At 32.3% G+C, this 21,203-nt stretch overlaps 1 protein-coding gene across 2 annotated transcripts in view; it reads left to right on the top strand.

The window, feature by feature from the left end:
• Window positions 1–21,203, top strand: part of pxb (putative Hedgehog signaling attenuator pxb) — a 198,518-nt gene that overhangs the window by 62,491 nt on the left and 114,824 nt on the right. Inside the window, exon 2 of one of the 2 annotated variants that reach the window (XM_090112425.1) lies at window positions 1,741–1,766. The gene's annotated coding sequence lies outside the window, so the exon portion shown is untranslated. Of the gene's footprint in view, window positions 1–1,740; window positions 1,858–21,203 lie in introns of both variants that reach the window. The other variant, XM_090112426.1, reaches the window with a different exon arrangement.

The following is a 21,203-nucleotide window of genomic DNA, read 5'->3' as shown; positions in this document are numbered from 1 at the left end:
AATAAATTAAACAGTAACTTTTATAAACAAATAGGTACTTGAATAAAAAAGAAAATTGGTCCTTTACCACGATTAACATCAGGCGAACGTTACTTAAAGAGTAAAAAAGCCGGTCTGCTTTGCCCAAAAAAAAAGTATCACAATTTATACGTAGGAAGTGAAATCAATCACTATAGTTAATCCTGTACGCCATAAACAAACTAACAAACGGTGATAAAGCCATTTTACGATCGCCACCTCGTTTCTTACGAACAACTTACGAATACTGACGAAATTAATTCTGATATTGCATTCAATGTGTTTGGGAAATATATTTACGACTGTGACGTCACGTGGTTGTGTGTTATTTCATATTTGTGAAGTGAAATAAAATAAATACAAAACTTCACTACATAATAATTATGTAGAAAAAAGGAAAGTCGCCGTCGCTGAAAGCAGGCGAAGCCGCGCGAGAAATGCTGTAATATGTAAAACATCGATAAGGACTAGAATAAAATAGATCGCATAATTTACAACTAATTTAATAAAATTCAAACTAAGAGGTATTACTAATTCATGTGTAATTAAATAGATGACATACCTACTAATAAAACTGGCGAAACTGCATCTGAGATAAGCGATGCAATTTTTACAGGAATCTCATTTTCTAGTAAAATCTTAGCTTAAGTTTTCCAAATTCACCATTTCTCTCTTGATATTTAAACAACTTATTTTTCAAATTCACCATAATACATTTGCTACACTCTCTACAGAATTAAAAAAGAATATCTACAATTTAGTGTTAAAGTACTTACAAAATGAAGACGTTAATAGACTTATATCCCAAGAATTATTATAAAGTGCCATTACCGAAATTGTTTCTAATCAAACCATTCCTAGAACGAATGTGGCTTGGCGGCAATATGTGAGAAACCACTACCATTTATCCCAAACTTCTAATACTATCGCTAATTTCCCGTCACAACTCCAAACAAAACTCAACCGTATTACGACTTCATAGAGTCGCTTTCCCATTGCTCACTCGTATCAGGAATCGATTAAAAACTCGATTGAAACATTCATAGTACAGGCTGGACGTTAATTAAGACGTGCATTATCATTTTAAAGCAGTAAATAAAATTGTAATCTTCAACTTTAGAGCACAGGCGTCTTATAACACGAGTTTATCTTGAAATGTTAAGCCGAAACGCATACTTCTTTGATCCCACCTACGCTGATATCCTGTACTAATGCACTGTCATTTTTAGAGTTCAGTACCGAAATTGTAAAAACGGCACTCATTAAGACTGCAACTTCGCTGTCTGCTTGTACGTCCGTTTGACTACATGCTGTAACTAATGAACCGTGATAGATAGACAGCTGTAATTTTCAGTGACGATGTATTTCTTTTGCCTCTATCTGTAACAACAAATAATAGATAATTTGAATGATATAGAACAAAAATATAAAATTCAACAAATAATACCTCATAATTAGCACTTTTATTTTTGTTAGGTAGGTATATTGTTTTCTGTAATTATTTTTTGTAAATTCTGTAATTAAAATAAAATAAACTAAAGCAACGATTGGCACGATCATAAATCGGTAATCATGTTTTGCAGTTGACTAACTTATTTGTACGGAACCCAGTATTGCGAGTCCGGCTCGCACTTGGCCGGTTTATTAATGTATCTACTATAGATTTCTGTTAGAGTGACTTTTAATGGGGTTCTGACGTTGATGCTATTTGTTCTGTTGCAGGTAACAGCGGATCGACTAATGAGTTTGTGAGTAAATCGATAGTAAACAATGCTTGTTTGTAAATAGCGATTGAATAGATAGAGAAGACACAGCTTTAGAGCATTAAATCATATGAAAGTAGGTATTAATAATATTATGTAAGCATGTATGTAGTGTAAAAGGTAGATGATACGAGTTTAAATTGTAGCATCGGTTGGTAAGACTAGTAGTGAATGAATGAAAAAAGAATGAATGAATGAATGAATGAAAAATTATTTATTGCACACACATACAGGAGTACATATAGTACATACATATAGTAGTGTATTATTTAAAAATTAAGTATCGTAGTTTATACATAGTATTAATTATGTATCACATATTGCTTTACATGATTAGCATTGAGATTAAAAGGAGCATAGCACAATATTCGATAGCAGAAGTTTTAAAGGACTATGCGAAATTTCTGCGTTTATGTAAATTTGGGGGGGCAAGTAGGTATCTCGCCTCGCGGCGGTGCTGAAAAAAAAAATTATGTAAATTATTATTAGTTCATGATGATTGCATAAAGTTTTTCGATGTTGATCAACAACAGAGTTACTATAGATAGAGTAACTGTTGAAAATTTACAACTACTTACTACATAATATATGTTTTTCAAAAGTATTATTGAATAAAAAATATTAGAGTTTAAGTTTTAAATTACTGATTAAAAGATGTAATTATTAGGTGATAAATAATTTGAATATCTACTGTAACGAAAATACCTTATTATCTATACTAATTATTAAGCTGAAGAGTTTGTTTATTTGTTTGTTTGAACACGCCAATGTCAGGAACTACTGGTCTGATTTGAAAAATAATTTCGATGTTAGATAGCCCATTTATCGAGGAAGGCTATACGCTATATATCATCACGCTAACCAACCAACAGGACCGGAGTAATGCTGGTAAAACCGCGGTGCACAGCTTGTCTATCTATAAAAATCAAGAACCTTCTGTTATAAAAGTAACAATTCCAACGATACGGTCAATTGGTAAGTTTTATTTATTTGTTATTTCGCTTGCCTTTACGGAAAACTTGGATAAGTATTTCGGAACGAAAACTTTTGCACGAAAGATTTAGATTAAATATTTACGTGTATTTTTCTCTAGTCCCGAAGGTGAAGGCCGTTTGTTTGTTTTTGGATTTAAATCTAGATTTATATTGACATTTCATGCTATCACGCAATAGCTGTTTGTTGTCTTTTCTGGTTGGATTTGGCGACTGAAACGTAACCTATTTCCGTCTCTAGCTAATGTATGTTTTAGATAAATTTATCAAAATCGTTTCAGCGGATACAGGGTAAAATTAAACTGCATTTGCATTTATAAATGAAATGGAACCCTTCTTCATACATGAATATGAATATTTCAATTATTTAATATTAATTAATATAAAAAACACCTTTTACTGTTATATTTATGTACCTATATAATGTCATCAAATAGTGTACTAATAATATAAATAAAAAAATATCGTAATATACTTATTAATCAATGTGTAAAAACACCTTTAATCATAAAATCTGTGCCTCCAGTGAATAAGGGAATAACTCAAAAACAGCACTTTTCAGGACAGACAAAAAACTATATATCAATACTAAATCTTTATTAATTCAAAATTTTAAGCTTGTATGGGTAAGATATGATGTTAGACTATAGTTTTACATATGAACACATATTGTAACAACCCCATAAATATACTTTTTTCGTGTTTTTTTGTAGTTGTTGCCTTATGAACGAGTACTTCATGGAATAACTCAATGTATTCACATAATTTTTTTTACTCTTTGCAATATAACGACTTATGCCCTTATGCACTATGTTCATAATCGCACAACACGACTTATATTATTGCCAGTTTTGGTTTTATAGAAATGATGTGACTTATTATGCTTGAAATTTGTGTACTTTATGACTCAATTGAGGCATTTTAGTGGAAAAACTATGCACGTAGCTTGAAAAACGAATGAAATCAACGGGTTTTTTTATCGTTATTAGATAATAAAAACAAAACAACATTTAAGGTATTTATGCATTTCACCCTAGAAGTCCAATCTACGTAAATTTGACGTATGAACTCTCAATATTTATTACCATCGAATATTTACCATCGAATCGCTGCAAAATCCAGAACCAACTTATTAGCCGTCGAGACTTAGCAGTACATAGTTGGCTCATCCCGGTAAATTCCGCCATTTGGTTGTAAAGAGGATGTTGTGCGTCATTTTGACGTATAATAGGGCTTTTCGTAACTTTTAAGATTGTTTCAAATTTTTATTTAGTGATTTATTTGAATAATTTTTTTCAAAGTCACGTTTCACATGATATCTATAGTATTATATTACTATAGATTGAGTATAAAATGGGATCCAGACAACTTTTATACTAGGACGAAAGCCTTCAATTTTAGTAGGTAAATGACGATTATTGTCCTCCGCTGGATTTGGACTTCAAGCAAGGGGATTGGGTGGCTGAAGATGTTGTCCGGAGTAAAACCGAATATGTTATGGGGTTATGTTATAACCCATGTATAATGAAAGTCGTAGATTGTAAAATAAACCTTTAATCGATCTTTCAATAATACAGTACTATGTTGTTAATGCTATACAATGTTTCACCAGTCACTTTCTGTACAGGTTAGCAGGAGACAATCATTGAGTATTGGTATTAAATACGTATTAACTGCGTATTGCGTTTTGCGTTTTAACTATTGTCCTAGTGAAAATTAATCGTCGAATCAATTTAAAATTCGATCAAGTGCGTTCCGTTTCGGAACGCCACAGATAATAAAATATAGATAATAAAAGTGGCAACGCCACAATGTCATGGTGGTATACATTGAGGATACAAGCACTATAAAGAGATAAGAGAAGCCCGAAAACCATATTCCTGTATGTTCAGTTAATACAGGAAAAGTTATAGTTGGTCAGTGGCGATATTTTACGGCATGATATAGAATTTTAACAATTTCTATATCATATAATATCAAAATAATGTAGATAAATAAAGAAAATACAATGAGCCGCAAAGATTTTATGAAAAAATTAAGCACAGATTTGAACGTGCCTTGGATGTAAATACGACTTGTGGCACGCACTTTGAAGAGACTCTACGTGACAATAGCCCAATTTTTTCAAAATATGTGGTACCAGAGTGTCCATAAAATGTTTACGAAAATGCAGGACCAAAGAAGTATCGATATTGCGGATTTTTTTCCTATAAAAAAGGCAAATTACCAAAGCACAGTGGCTAAAACGCTATATAAATACTTTTTTTTATGCGACTATTATAGACTATAGTATTATTGTCTTGATTATTGTAGTTAGATAATTTTTTTTAAAAAAAGATTAAAAACGAGTTATTTTTTAAAAACTTACCCAATTATAAGAAGAAAATATAAGTTTAACATTTTTGTTGGCTTTTTTTAGATGATTCAATTATCGTTCTGTATTTATATAAACAAAGAGTATAATATCATTAAATGCACTTAATGTGTTAACTGTATTTTTAATATCTATTGCAAAAAATAGTTAATTTCCCTATGGAAGGTATTTATCAGTTAACTTGGGATACTAATATATTTCTATAAATATATTAGTATCCCAAGTTAACTGATAAATACCTTTTTTAAAAAATATAAAGATTTGTTGTTGCAGATTTATTGAAAAAACGATTTAAAAATAATAAGGAATAGTGTGTGTTGTTTCCGTGTAGTATTCAAATTGACCAATAGCAACACGGCATTAATGCCAAACTGTCTCATGTCGTCACTTGAACCAATGACACTAAAAGAGTTGTTCCTTTATGCTCATGTTAGAAAAATGACACAAATGCGTTTATACTAAAATAGTGTTAGGACTGATGGAACAAAATGAATTAAGTCTTTATTCAAAAAGTATAACTACACATACGTCTTTGTGTTCGTGGGTACTTTTGACTCGAGACGAATAGTTCCTTTGCGATTGCCTAAAATGATGGATAAGGTAACTTATACCGTTAATCACACCCTACTTATACCGTTTGGGTCATTCGAAAAAATGGGTTAGGACGCAGCTAGAGATATGACCTTTTGATATGTTGTGTATTTTGACGAGCTGAATCCAATGGTGCAATAAAAACCAAAGGGAATAACTCGTCTTACTCCCTTATTCACTGGAGGCACAGAAATTATGAGTCACATAGTTAAATGACCAACGGTCAAATTAAATATTGTTTTAGTAAAGTGAGGAGTCGAGAGCGATGGTTTGGCAAATATTTACCAATCACCATCAGTATGGGGACGGTGTCTTTGATAAATATCACTATAGTATATAAATATTTGTTCTTTGTTACTCATTTATTAGGGGCTTTAGTATATAATAATACTAGCTTTCCCGTGGCTTCGCCCGCGATTTCAAAGAAAAACCCGCATAGTTCCCGTTCCCATCGGATTTCCGGGATAAAACCTAACTATATCCTATGTGTTAATCCAAGTTACCCTCTATATGTGTGCTAAATTTTATTGTATTCGGTTCAGTAGTATTTGCGTGAAAGAGTAACAAACACACACATACACATCCTCACAAACTTTCGCATTTATAATATTAGTAGGACTTAAAAGAAATTCCTGAAGTCTCAAATTCGCCCAAACCTTTGATCTCATTTCACCCTAACCACTTAGCAGGCCATAAAAATTACGAAACAATAATAATGTAATAAATCTGAAACCTAACCCGCACATGTGGTGAAACATCCAGGAGTTATTAATTACGTACAGACAGACGGACGAGCCGAAGAATTCACAGTATATATATCAAGGGTTTAATTGGAAACAAGTGTGGTGTGTTTTTTATTTGCTTTCGTGCAAATAGAGCTTTCTACAATTAATTTATATAATTCGGATTAAGTATTTTTAATTTGAGTATTAGAAGGGACATAATATGATAAAGTACAAATGTTATAAAAAAAAAATACGCTTTAATAAAAAAATCACAAAAAACTAAACCGCCTTCAAATTCGCGGAAGGAACTACAGTTATTTTTAAAATTTAGTAGGAAGCATCAAAATCCGTTCACCGAAGGTTCGAAGGTAACAAAGACAAAAATTCGACTTGAGAATCTTCTTTTTTGAAGTCGGTTGAATATTGTTCATTTTATTGATATATCTGGAAAAAATATTAATAAATAATTTGTATAAAATACCTACCCCGTACACCATTGTTTAATTCGGCAATAAATCATTCCTTATTTATTTTCCCTTTGAATGCACTGCACTGTATTGCACATAAATATTTACAATGATATCGATCACACCCACAATATAAATAAACAATAAACTTAAACGAAACACTGTAATCTAAATGGATCTACCAATAATAATAAACAAATAATTCATAAGCAAGCAGGTGTTGAAACATTAATCTTTGCTTATCCCTTCGTTACAATCCGATTATAATTACATACTTGATTGCACGTTAGATTTTGGTATGTAATGATATGGGGAAGCTTTATTGTTAAAAGAATATAATGTAAGCGAATTTATCAATGTACGATAAATGAATTAAATCGTAGAGTATATTCCTACGTTCCATGTAAGGCAACTATGAGACAAATGGGCTGATTTTGGCGGGGAAGGACATTATCGTAAGTACATAGCTGATTTCATAATTCATTAAAAGGCAAATTAGGCAAGTTTAATGACGTTATCTCTACCTATAAAATGTTGGCAAAATCGCAGATGTCCGCTAGTTAGATAGTATATAAACTTTTCCGATGTCATTAACCTCCTGAGTGAGGGGATTAGGGCCTACGCCTTAATTCATCGTGTACATAATATGACTGACATTCAGCTGAAGATATGTAAAGAACTTAGTGTTTGTTAAACTGCTAGATCATATTAATAATATATAAATATCTAGAAATCAATTCAATCTTTAGTTTAAGAGCAACCAACTGCAAATCAACAAAAATCTTTGTTACCAAGTCGTTCGCAAAAACCAAACTTCAGTTGCGGTCAACAACCAGATATAATTGTCTCCTTTATCCATTCCTTATTATCTTCTTATAAGTTACACGGCTCTGTTTCATGTTAAATACCGATTGTATCGTCTTACGTTTGTTATGACTGTGTGGCTGTTAGATACGCGATTGTTGTGTAGAATTAGGCTTTATTTAGGGCTACCTTATTGTCTAGATTGCCTATATAGTTTGCGTTTATAATAAACCTGTAAGGGCTCTATATTAGGGCTACTGATAATGCTCTTTCACTTTATAACAAGAGGTCTATAAGAGAGGATTTTAAAAACACCGGCACAAAGAAATGAAAGTCACTATTGGTCTACCAGTGTAAAAGTATCAAATAATATCATATACAAAATAGACCATTAGAATTTAAAAACACCGATATAAATATTATGTAATAGCCAATAGGTGACTATTATTCAAATTTTAACTCGTCTACTATTGATAAATTAAGATATTAATAAAAGCTGTACAATCAAACAGACCGCTTTCAACGCCTGGCCCTTTTCATAGCCACAAAACGATCACAACATTTCTCATCAACAAGATCCAGCATTCTTCAGTATTGGAACAAACTGGTTCCCAACAAAAACGCTCCGCTCCCGGCATTCATAACAGTTTTTGTCATACCCGTCGCCATAACTATAGACATATGATATGATATCATATCACTCCATAAGCGCTGTGTCCCTGGTATTTAGCGGTATTTTTTCCCAGTGGAATCTCATTCATATGAAACTTACATTAAAGATAACGTCAGTTTTCATTCTAATAACGCATTCATTGCTATTAATTGCTATAATTGTCATGTCAATCTTCTTCATATATGCTTATTCATCCAATTAATTCCTTAAAAACCAACAAATCTGACCAAGATTTCAGTCTTCTAGCTTTTAAATCTACCATCAAAATAATTCCTGGAACACAAAAACTGAGTTATCATACTAGTTCATAGTGTTTTGGTCAAAGTAGACCAGCGAAATTATCACGACAAAGGCAGCGCTGCATATCCTGCACCCAAATCTAATCTAAAAGTCAAACATAAGGAACTCAACATCACAAACTCATAAGATCCGATTTCGATTAATCTCGCTTGCAACTTCAACTTGAATATGACTTCGAAACGAGTTTTGGTATGCATTAATACCTCGCTTCAATTGGTTACATTTCATCGGCTCTCTTTTGATGCTAATCGAAGAATTTGAATGTAAATTATTGCTGATTGTGTGATTTGAATATGTTATTGTGTTGGTATTGAATTGGTCAACGCTTTATTGCTTTTAATTTCGATTGATTGATTGGTTACTTTCTTATTATTTTGTGTGTTTACACGACTTTATGTAAATAAAAGTTATATGTAAATTGTACATAATATATTGAGAAATATTATACATCAGAACAAGGTTATTAATTTATACTAAGGAAATTAAATGTTAAAATATATTATTTCCGGTTTATCATCTAATAATTAAAAGTTCTAAACACATTCCCTTATTAACTGCACCTTGATTTATAAAGATAATAACGCGGCGTTTACTCATTAACCTAAGGTCGTAAAATGTCAGAACTTTAATTATTATTCGTAACGTCATAATTATCGATCGTGAGTAATCATCGAATGCATGAATTAATGTTTGCCGTCCAATTTAATCTGACACTCCGATATACGTTCGAAGACACTTAATAGTCATGCTTACATCGGCAGAGTGCTCCGGATTTGAGATGCAAAGTGTCTTGTTAACATGGCCGAGGGGTACTTAGATTATTACGTTACCCTCTAAGATACTAGTTTACTTGTTCGAAACTCCCGCTGGGCTTAATGTGAGGCATCTGTACAGCGCGCCACCCGTCTCCACAAATCAGACGCAAGTGTTGAATCATTATTAACTGTAATGTCTTACATATAAGATTCTAAAACATCATCGCCTGCACCAACTTACGTTATCAATTGTACGCTCCGAGCTGTTCCATTACAAGCTTTACATCATTTATCATACTTTACATTGCCATAATTTATTCGTGAAGACTTTCTTGTTTTATTTCCACCGAGATTTCTTAACATGGTGTTCTCGAATTTCTTAATACGTGATGCGATTCTTGTATAAAGTCGTCGCTTGGAATTCTGCTTCCATTATCGATAACAATATTTTACACGTCGCCAAGTGTGCCTGTAAAATGAAACCAAAGCTTATTTATCGTTGTGGAATTGTGTATGTCTTAAAGTGTTAACGATATGTTTTATTTATGCTCTATAGTTAATATAAATCTCAAAGCGGTATACTAGACACTTTATTTTTATTTCTTCTTATATATACGTCTCAACAAACATAACACAAAATCCGGTGCTAGTTAAGTGTTTTAAACTCACTTAAATATCCATTTCAACATGTTTGATAGAGTCATTTACTCGAACGTTATAAACTAGGAAAGAAAACGGCCCAAGTATATCGCCTTGTCGCACCTCCATTACTGGCTGTAATGATTAATTGTTATTAATGCGGCTACATAAACAGAGATTGGACGTTAATGCCTCGTTGCATTAGATGTGATCATCTTGCTCGAATATATAATACGGGACTAGTTAATTTACATCTATTAGCGTCCATTTCACTAATGTTATAACAATAGGAATTGGTAATATAACATGTCAATAGTATTTAATTACAACAGTATATTACGTTACTTATACGATAGCTAATGGGATGTTAAGACAATATGGGTTCGATTTATCAATCTTGTTTTGAAAGGGGTGTAAGACTAATTTGAATAGCTTTTTTTTAATAGGCACTGTCACATGATTAAAACCATCGAAATTTTGAAAAGAAATCACTTAAATCATAATATAATTACTGGTAGCAAAATAATACTTTGATATCCTAATTTTAGTGCCATTCTCAAAATTAAGAAGGTTCTAACGACAACTCACAAATTGCTTTGTCTCTACTTACGCTACAAAATGAACCAAAGAAATTTTTTAACCTACACGCGAAAAAAAATACCCACTAGTTAAAATACTAGATATAATATTACATGCATTATGCAGTCAAATAAATTTTTGATTTAATAAATAACCAAAGAGATTAGGCATGTTTCTGTTATACGCTGACTCAACTTATAGAAATTCATGCACAATCACGGACAAGCAAATAACAATGCATTGAGAAGACGGAAATAAAAGATGTATTTTATTTGTTTCTTAAACTCAATTTATAAGCGGTCATAACTCATAAGTAACATGGGGTGATTTATACCTATTATACTAGAGGTCCGCCCCGGCTTCGCCCGTGGTACATATTTCGCAATAAAAGGTAGCCTATGTCCTTTCTCGGGTATCAAAATATCTCCATACCAAATTTCATGCAAATTGGTTCAGTAGTTAAGGCGTGATTGAGTAACAGACAGACAGACAGAGTTACTTTCGCATTTATAATATTAGTATGGATAAAGAATTAAAGACGTTTCACACTTGTTTTGCGTTTTGATTTGTAAAGTCGATAAATCTGAACATTTTGAAGATTATTTTAGTTCTGTTAGCTTTTAATTTTTTTTAAGAAATGTAGGTACCTTTAAACAGAATAGAATAAAAAAAGACGTGTGGCACTCGGGGACTGCCGCGGTAAAGCTATATGCCTTCTTCTTATGCATAGTATGCCTTCAAGCCACACCTCCGAGCCCGTCGGAGTGGGGAGCGTGAGGTTTTTTCGTTACGGAATTTCTCGATTCGGTCCCCGCGCTCAAGGCCCGCGATAGAAGCTATGCAATAGCTTAATAAAACAAAAAATTTACTTACGTTTGGTAAATGTAGAAATTGTAGTGAAATTCCTTATGTAAACTGATTATAAAGTGGGACAACATGATAATATGTAACTCATGTAACTAAAACAGTTTTAAGATAGCGTAGATATATTCCTTGTTAATGGTAATTAGTCTTAAATCACAAAAAAATGCCTCATTTTTGGGAGCATTGGTAAAAAATAAAATCCTTGTTAGTTATGTTTATAGCACAATATACTACAAAAAATATAACGTATAAAGTAGATAGATAGCACATTTCATACGCAACATTATTTTTCATTAAAAACACGATAAAATAACCTGCAGAGAGCTTATATTTCACAAGGTATTACACAGGTAAGAAACTAAAATCAAGAAATATTGTAGAACATTCTAAAATAACAGCGCTTTGATTATTTATTGAAACAAATTGTAGAATAGATTTTTTACGCTAGTGAAAAAAAATATAACCGTAAATGAACAATATAATATGTATAAGAATTTTGATGTGAAACATCTATAGGCTCACTTGTAAACCGAATTGTTGACGTGGCGACGCTTGCCATGGCGACGGGTCACCACGCTATACACATCTATAGGCTCACTTGTAAACCGAACGATGTTTCACATCTGCCAGGCGTCCCATGACGGCTCACATTTTTTTTTTGGTACTTAATAAATACCTACTGTTTTAGCACAAAAAAACGCTTTTATCAAAGATGTTTAGATTACCTATTTAATTAACAACAATATAAGTTACAATAATTAAACAATGAAGAAAGCAAGTAGGTACAGTGCGATTGAATAAATAAATTGTATGCTCTATTCGATTTAAAACATTGGTTTTAACATGAAAAATTTCTTAAGTTTAATATACTGTATATTTTAATCTCTACCTACAGTCTGTTTCCATGAAAAAATACTCAACGACTTTTTCCACTTAATTTTTCTAATTAATTTGAAAGAATATTATTTCTTCTAGGTGCCTATTTAATTACTATATTATCAACTAGCGACCCGCCCCGGCTTCGCACGGGTGCAATGCTGATACTAAATACACTACAGAAAAACTGTGAACGTTGTACTATATAAAAACATAGCGTCCCGCTCCGGCTTCGCACGGGTATAAAATAGATAGCCGGGCGGCCGGCCTGTAGCGCTGCAAACGCTACGTCCCGCAATTTTTAAATCTGTAATATCTTCGAAAATATTCACTTAAATCATACGGTGTAAAGGGCCATATAGATCTATATTAAATGAACAATGTATTCAAGGTATTTAATTGGTTTAGGATAAATGCTGTATTTGTTCAAATCGCATCGAAAATTAGCTATTATTTGTCGTAAAAAGTAAATGACAAAAAAAAGTTATTGTGGGTTATCCATAAGAGATAGACATATACCATCGCGGACTTTTCTGTAGACCTTTTCAATGTGTATAATACTTAGTACATTATTTTGATAAAACTCGTAGGGTTCGGCCTGCGTTTGCAATTTAAGCGGAAAAAATGTAATTTTTTACGACATCACATTAGAAACCTCAAAAATAACAGTACTTCTCCACGATTTAATGGATGTTATTATACATATAAACCTTCCTCTTGAATCACTCTATCTATTAAAAAAAACCGCATCAAAATCCGTTGCGTAGTTTTAAAGATTTAAGCGTACAAAGGGACATAGGGACATAGGGACATAGGGACAGGGAAAGCGACTTTGTTTTATACTATGTAGTGATTATGTATAACAGCGAAATCCTACTTAATTAATATTATAAATGCAAAAGTTTGTTAGAATGGATGAATGTTTATTACTCTTTCACGCAAATACTACTTAACCGATTACAATGAAATTTGGTATGTAAGTAACTGAAGTAACTGAAAATCCCACAGGAACGGGAACTATGCGGGTTTTTCTTTGAAAACGCGGGTGAAGCCGCAAGCGGCCATCTGGTATTATAATATATTAGGGGGGCAACTTTACTTTCTCATATTTATCTCACTCGATTACAAATCTCAATCCAAAACCAATATGTTTTTGACACCAACTATAAACTTAACTATTTATCACAAAAAATGAACACAAACGTAGAAAGCGGAATTTGAAACAAAATATGTACACATAATATAAGAATGACATATCGCAGTATGTAAATGAACCCGTAGTCCCCGGTCATACTTTTAACAGAATCAACTGATGTAGAAAATTGTGTTTCGTACCTCGCAAGTTATTTCAGAACATGTGATCTGTAAAATTTTATCTGTACCCGTGTATACTGACGTAGGCTTGGCACGGTGCGGATTATATGTACGAATGTATTTTGCGGTTTTATTTTTTTAGAGCGGGTTTAATTATTATTTAATGACAATGTAGTTTGTTTAAACCTGTTTAATGAGAACAGGGAATTTATTAAAGAGTTTATGAGATCTCATTAATATAACAAATAAATAAATGTTTCTATTAGTACATTGCATTACGAATGCTTTAGGGAACTCTTACACGATACGTAAAATTTTTGCCATTAATTTCATTCATTACCGCATTCAATTTAAGTAGGTACCTTGAAGTATATTTTTGCACGCCTCATAAGCGAAGCGTTGAGGTGGGTACTACTGTCACTTCGCGCAAAACATCTGATTTTTCAAACTTAAAATGTCTTTATGTATCATACATTGCACTTGTAAGATAATACATACACACACATATTAAGAAAAAACACTATTTTTAACGTTCATGATATTTTTGATGTCATTTTTGTTATTTAAACTAGTTAAAAAACAGTTTAAAAAAGTTCTGTCTTGGACGTCCGTGTGTCTGTATGTGCGGATCCTTTTTAGGGTTCCGTAGCCAAAATGGCAAAAACGGAACCCTTATAGTTTCGTCATGTCCGTCTGTCCGTCTGTCCGTCTGTCCGTCTGTCACAGCCGATTTACTCGGAAACTATAAGTACTACAGTGATGAAATTTGATGGGAATATGTGTTGTATGAACCGCTACAAAAATATGACACTAAATAGTAAAAAAAAGAATTGGGGGTGGGGCCCCCCATACATGTAACTGAGGGATGAAATTTTTTTTTTCGATGTACATACCCGTGTGGGGTATCAATGGAAAGGTCTTTTAAAATGATATAAAGTTTTCTAAAAAACATTTTTCTTAAAGTGAACGGTTTTTGAGATATCAGCTCTCAAAGTCGTAAAAAGTATGTCCCCCCCCCCTCTATTTTTATAACTACGGGGTATAAAATTCTAAAAAAAATAGAGGTGATGCATGCTAATTAACTCTTTCAACGATTTTTGGTTTGATCAAAGTATCTCTTATAGTTTTTGAGATAGGTTGATTTAACTGTAATTTATTATATTTGCTGCTACGGAACCCTTTGTGCGCGAGCCCGACTCGCACTTGGCCGGTTTTATTCTTGTTAACACGATAGCGACCGAAATACTTTACTAATCGAGTCTTTTTTTTTCTCTTACGCTTGAGTATGCTCAGGAATAGAACCCTTTCATTTTTCAGGGTCTGATTCGATGTGGTTTAATTGTTATTAAATAAACAAAAATAATAATTAATAAATATTTATTAAAAAAAAATTATGAGGCGTGCACTTTTGGATTTTCCAAATTATTTAATATTATTACAATTCGAGGCAAAAGTTAGCATCGAATTTATACAAATCACATCTCGCTTCTCACACACGCGATAGATTCAATAGATACTTATACTGAATCTATTAAGACATAAATCTTAAACCTCACTCATTAAAATAAAACTCACATTAATTAATACGACCAAATATAGATGTACGTTCCAGTATGCAAAACTAATGTGGATCGATTACAATTAAATTTTACTGGTTAATTTATATCTCTTGAGCGATCGTATTATGTTTTGATTCTTAATAAATATTTATAAGCGTTAATTAGAGAAATGTAGTGTTAAATTACATATTCGGCAGGTTTTGTTGGCCTGAATTTATAATCGTGATTTTATGACAAATTATTACAAGACTATAATATTACGATACCGTGGAAATCATTATTTAGATTTTAGACTGAAATTTACACTGGCTTATGAGGCTTTACTTGCGTTGAATGTTTAGAAAGCTGTAACAGTTTGCATTCTATCTATACTTTTTTATATTATAAAGCTGAAGAGTTTGTTTGTTTGAACGCGCTAATCACAGGAACTACTGGTCCAATTTGAAAAATTTTTTCGGTGATAGATAGCCCATTTATCGAGGAAGGCTAGGTTAGATATTATTATCTTTACTCTAAGACCAACATGAGCGGAGCAACGCGGGTAAAAAAAAACCGCGGGGCATAGCTGGTAAAATATAAAATATGTTTAAAAAAATCTTCTATAACTAAATTCCAATTAACAATTATTTTAATTAACGAAGAAACAATATAATTTAAAAAGCAAACGAAAAAAGTTATAATTAACATAATTAGACGCAAAGATAATTGAAATAAAAAATATTTTTATAAAAATTTAGTAGGCACCGCCAATTAAAATTTTCACCTATATTCGTTCAACTTCAGTCTTCAACAAGAATAGACGGGGGCGTAAATTTATTCGAGTTGAAATGTATTTCAGGTCAAGTGTGGGTATAAGCTTTTATTTATTACTTTTATAATTATTATAATAATATGTATATTGGATAATCTATACTATCCATACTAATATTATAAATGCGAAAGTAACTCTGTCTGTCTGTCTGTTACTCAATCACGCCTAAACTACTGAACCAATTTGCATGAAATTTGGTATGGAGATATTTTGATGCCCGAGAAAGGACATAGGCTACCTTTTATTGAGAAATATGTACCACGGGCGAAGCCGGGGCGGACCTCTAGTAATATATAAAAATTAAAACCGTTTTCCATTGTCACGGCATCACGCGTGAACGAGTGGACCGATTTCGATAATTCTTTTTTTATTATATTCTTTGAAGTACGAGGATGGTTCTTATGTAGAAAAAACGTAAATATGTACCACGGGCGAAGCCGGGGCGGACCGCTAGTGATTGTATAATAATGGATTGCATTGAGCCTTTGTGGAAAATTATTAATGTGACATTTTTATTGGATCTCTCTTTTACTGCTATCAATGGATAAAGTAGACAATTTATATGGTAATTTAACTTTGACTGGTTTAAAACACGATTTATTAATTATATTGTTTATTCAGCGCGTGATCAGGTTCGCTGTAAAGTGGACGTCCGGATCCATAATGAATAAATCGTGTTTTAAATCTGTTAAAATTGGAATGTAACAAAATAATTTAAAATGAATTGTTTTACAAGTTACAACAAATAATTGTGTTAATTCACACTTCCAAATTCTAATTAGAAGAGCCTTGAGTAAGAATTTAAATTCATACAGCTTTTCAAACCACATGATTTTCCATACATGATTATATCTCTCTTAAAATAATCGTTATCTAATAGTTATAACACACTCACATAAAATGTGCATAACTCTTTATACTAAAAACATGCACTGCAATTAATATACACGCAAAACATAAATCTCTATCTAAAACGCATCCATCTAAAACGTATAGATATTAAAAACAAATCACGATCATTCAAATCAAATGAAATCCCAAAAAACGTTGAATAAAATCAAGTGAATGTTTAACGGGCATTATCACTCAATCGACTCAAAGCGGAAAATTACCTTTTAGAAGTTTTGAAGTCCTCTCGACCCTCCGAATTGATATGGATTGAACCGACTCTCAACTATTTCACAACAAAAACCGCCAACTCTGACCGTTTTCGATTGAAACGTCGGCAACTAAAAATAATCTGGGAGATGAGTTAGGTGTGTAGTGTACGGGCGGTTAGAGAGGTTTAGAAATTAATTAAATTACAAATTGATAAAAAAACGTTGCTTGTATTGTAAAATATTAATCTTTTGCAGTTCCAATATTATTTATTTGAATTTTTATTTAGTATTGACAATTTCTGAATTATATAATCAAGGAGGAGTGTCCAGTGGCATTCCATAATGGTATTTAAGAAATTAACTTAGAATCCAGTCTGCAACAATATAAACACTTTTAATTCGATCAGGCTAAAATATATTTTTTCTGTGCTTTCACTGTCTTTAACTATTTGAATTTCCTTTAATAATGAGCCGCTTTTATAATAGACAATCATAGCTATGTAGTTACTATAATCTGTCTACTACCATCACTATATAACCTTCCACTAATCCATCAACGATAACCTTCTATCAAGAACAAGTACCATTCATATACTCCATTCGCAATACCACATACCAACATTCGATTGTCTCCACTTTACAAGCTGAACGTGAAAACCGCTCGTATACAACCAGCTTAAACTGAACATATGGCTTACAATTTGTCGGCCTGTTCGCTTGATATCTAAATTAGTATGGATTCAGGTCTATCCTTTTTTCGTTGCAGACTTGACATCTCAATTAATGGCGTGTAATTTGAAAGATCTGAATCGTTAACGCCTCATATCTCGTTGATGTCCAGATGACTGGGTTGTCTTCGTAATTAAAGGGTATATATATTATATCTTTTCTTTTATTTGAGATCTGTCTGGATGAGTATGGACTTTGGCGTCTTTTTGGAAAACCTGTAATTATTATTAAAATCAATGTGAAATTAACGCTAAATTTGTTTTTCGAATTTGATTGTTAATGCATAAGGACAAGTATTTATAATTATTTTTTAAAACAAAAGTGAACGAGTCTCTTTTCTTCTCTTCGTACTATTATGTGATATCAAAGGGTAACTCCACTAAGATGAAGAACCGCCAAAGTCAGCTCTGCTGTCTCCGGGACTGTCTGGAACAAATAAACACAAAATATATAAATTTTAGGCACCGTAGCTTCAAATAATTAAGCTGTGTTGCAAACAGATATTTCATTTTTTTAAGTTTACCTATCAGAACAAAACACTTAAATTTAAATGAAATTGGAATGTTTTAATCTAATCGTTTTTTTTACTAAGTCGGTACTCGGAATGTCTACCATTAACAAAGAATAATTATTATGCACCTACAAAAGATAAACAAACCAGATAACCAATAGATTGTATATTACTATCTCAGTTATTTATTAACTCTTCCGAAGGAATAAGAATACCAAATAACGTCGTTGAACATCTCGCGAACGTCTTGATAAAAATTAATGCAAAATAATACAATTTGTTCCGGACTTGTCACTGGTGTACTAAAATCCTCTTCCCGCCATCATTGGACAGTATTTATTTTATTGCCTCATTTAAATAAAACAGCACTAAGCCCTTTTATTACTTTGTCGAGATTTTTAAACAAATTACCTTCTTTGTTGAGCGAATTTACAAACCTTTTGTTGGATGTCTCGGCAAATAGCCAACATCCGAATGTATTTTTGTGCAAAACAACTCTTTTATCTGACTTCGTGAAGGGGTATGATTAGGCAGTGTTATATACAAACCTGTTTGTTTACTTGAACGCGCTAATCTGAGGAACGACTGGTTCAATTTGATAAATGCTTTCATTATTAGATAGTCCGTGTATCCAGGAAGGCTATCAACAGGCTATCATCACGCTAAGACTAACATCAGTTGAGCTATGCGGGTAAAACCGCGACGCACAGATAGTTATTTATAAACAAAATGCGTGTTATTAAGAAACAAATGCTTTTTAAATTTGCCAAAGTGTTTTTATTCTACTGGATTATGTTTGTCTCCCTCCAAATTTAGGACATGATGTTGGTGATGATGATGAAGTATTGTGATTACATGCAGATGATGAAGCATTTAAACCAGTCGCCATGTTATCCATTACTTAATTTAAAACGCGATTCATTCAACAAATAATTTAACATGACGTTTCGGACACATTATACACGAAGCGTAGTCATGGACAGATTGCGATGTTAATCGTCTTGATGTTGATTAAAAAATGGTTAATTCAAAACCTGGTTGGTATACACCGTAAAACTGCAAATAACTTTATCCAGGCAATTCGAATATTGTATAATTTTTATTATTTGTACCAAACACGCGGAAAAACATGACCTTATTGCTAAATAGCTCGGTATTTCAATTTGTAACGAGCTTCACATGAAAACGTGTCTATATGCTTAGTTTTTGATACCAAGAATATACACTTCAATTCACAAACATAAGAAATATTAAATTGAGAAGTACTTAACAAAAATTAAGTTGCTTTGCTCATCAAACTGATTTTTTTCAGGGAAATTCCCTTTTCAAAGAGTCCTTTCATGGAAGAAGAGACAAAGTTTGCTATAAACATTCCCCAGCTTTCTTTCTTTCTCCCATTTAAAATTAAATAGATGATGAGCGTTGAAAGCAAAGTATTGTTTTACAATCAAAGAAACAATTGATATTAAAACCATCTATGATACAGCAGTAAGAAAGTAAACAATTTAAAAGATAGCAAATACTCGAAACTAGTTTATACGTATTAGATTTTTATAAAGACTATGAAGGTTAATCAATAGGGCCTAGTGGACCTAAAATAAACAAAACTAATTATTTTAATGCTTTGTTTCTCACTGCACAGATAGTTGGACACTAACCGAACGATAGAAGTCTAACTCAATTATAAATTAAAACGTTTCAGTGTGCTTTCTCAGTCTGACTCCAATAGATTTCTTTCACGTTAGAAGTTTGACTGAACCTTAGAAAATATTTACAGGCTTGATTTATACGGATTGTCGAAGTACATAGCTTTCCTTATGTATACTTAGTACGTGATGAGACGTTCTAAAGTACCTTTATTAGCAAGTGCTGTTTCGCATTTAGTAACTTAAATTTCAACCTTAAACTATAAATCATTAAGCACATTTTGGATTGTCCATTTCTATTTAATTACATGCACCTTGCGTGTCCACGTTAGTGTCATTTAGATCACTTTAACGAAACAACAATTCATCATCACCAAGTAATTATTGATAATAATTGTCGTCCATTACAAACTAGTTTGTTAGTAGATTATAATCTATTTGATAATTACCATTCCTTCCCACAATCTTGATTAGCTATTTGTATGTTATTTTTCTTAACCGACTTAATTTGGACGGCTCTTGGGAATTTTTAATTTGTGTGATTTGAAATTTTATCTGTTATCTCGGATTTCTAAGAAGTCGGGTTATTTTACTCTGGAGATGTAAAATTTATTGGCCGGGGTTAAGTTTCGGTGCTTTGTTAATTATTAGAGAATACTAGCAGCTCGCCCTGGCTTTGGGTTTGAGATACATTTATCACGTTAACATAGCTTATAGAGAAAATAATAATTTCACTATAAATTGTGTAATATTGGATGAGTTTCTGATATCAAAATAATATGTAAAATAGATACTTTATCTATTAAAATTTTTCTTATGCTTAAACTATTTTGCAAAAGTCAATATAAGATCATCAATATAAGGCAAGGTAGGATATGAAATACATGTCCATTCTCTATTTGCACTATTAAAATGGCCGTTGAAAGGTCCTAAAGCGCTATCCATAGATGCTATCTGGATCAAATTTACCGGAACATTATCATATTATCTCGCAGATTTTTATTCACCGTAAATAATATATTCCACCAGCTGTTGAGATGCCTTCGAGTTTCTGTTTTATCCCGGTATCTCACTTGCCTCAGGCTTTTCTTTAAATAGCAATTACTATTGTTA

This window comes from Colias eurytheme, chromosome 18 (genome assembly GCF_061535395.1).
Source record: "Colias eurytheme isolate Ceu_HAF_F1 chromosome 18, ilColEury1 Martin Lab GWU primary, whole genome shotgun sequence".
NCBI classification, from domain to species: domain Eukaryota; kingdom Metazoa; phylum Arthropoda; class Insecta; order Lepidoptera; family Pieridae; genus Colias; species Colias eurytheme.
The sequence above is the reverse complement of the archived record's forward strand: the minus strand, read 5'-3'. Positions and strand labels throughout refer to the sequence as shown.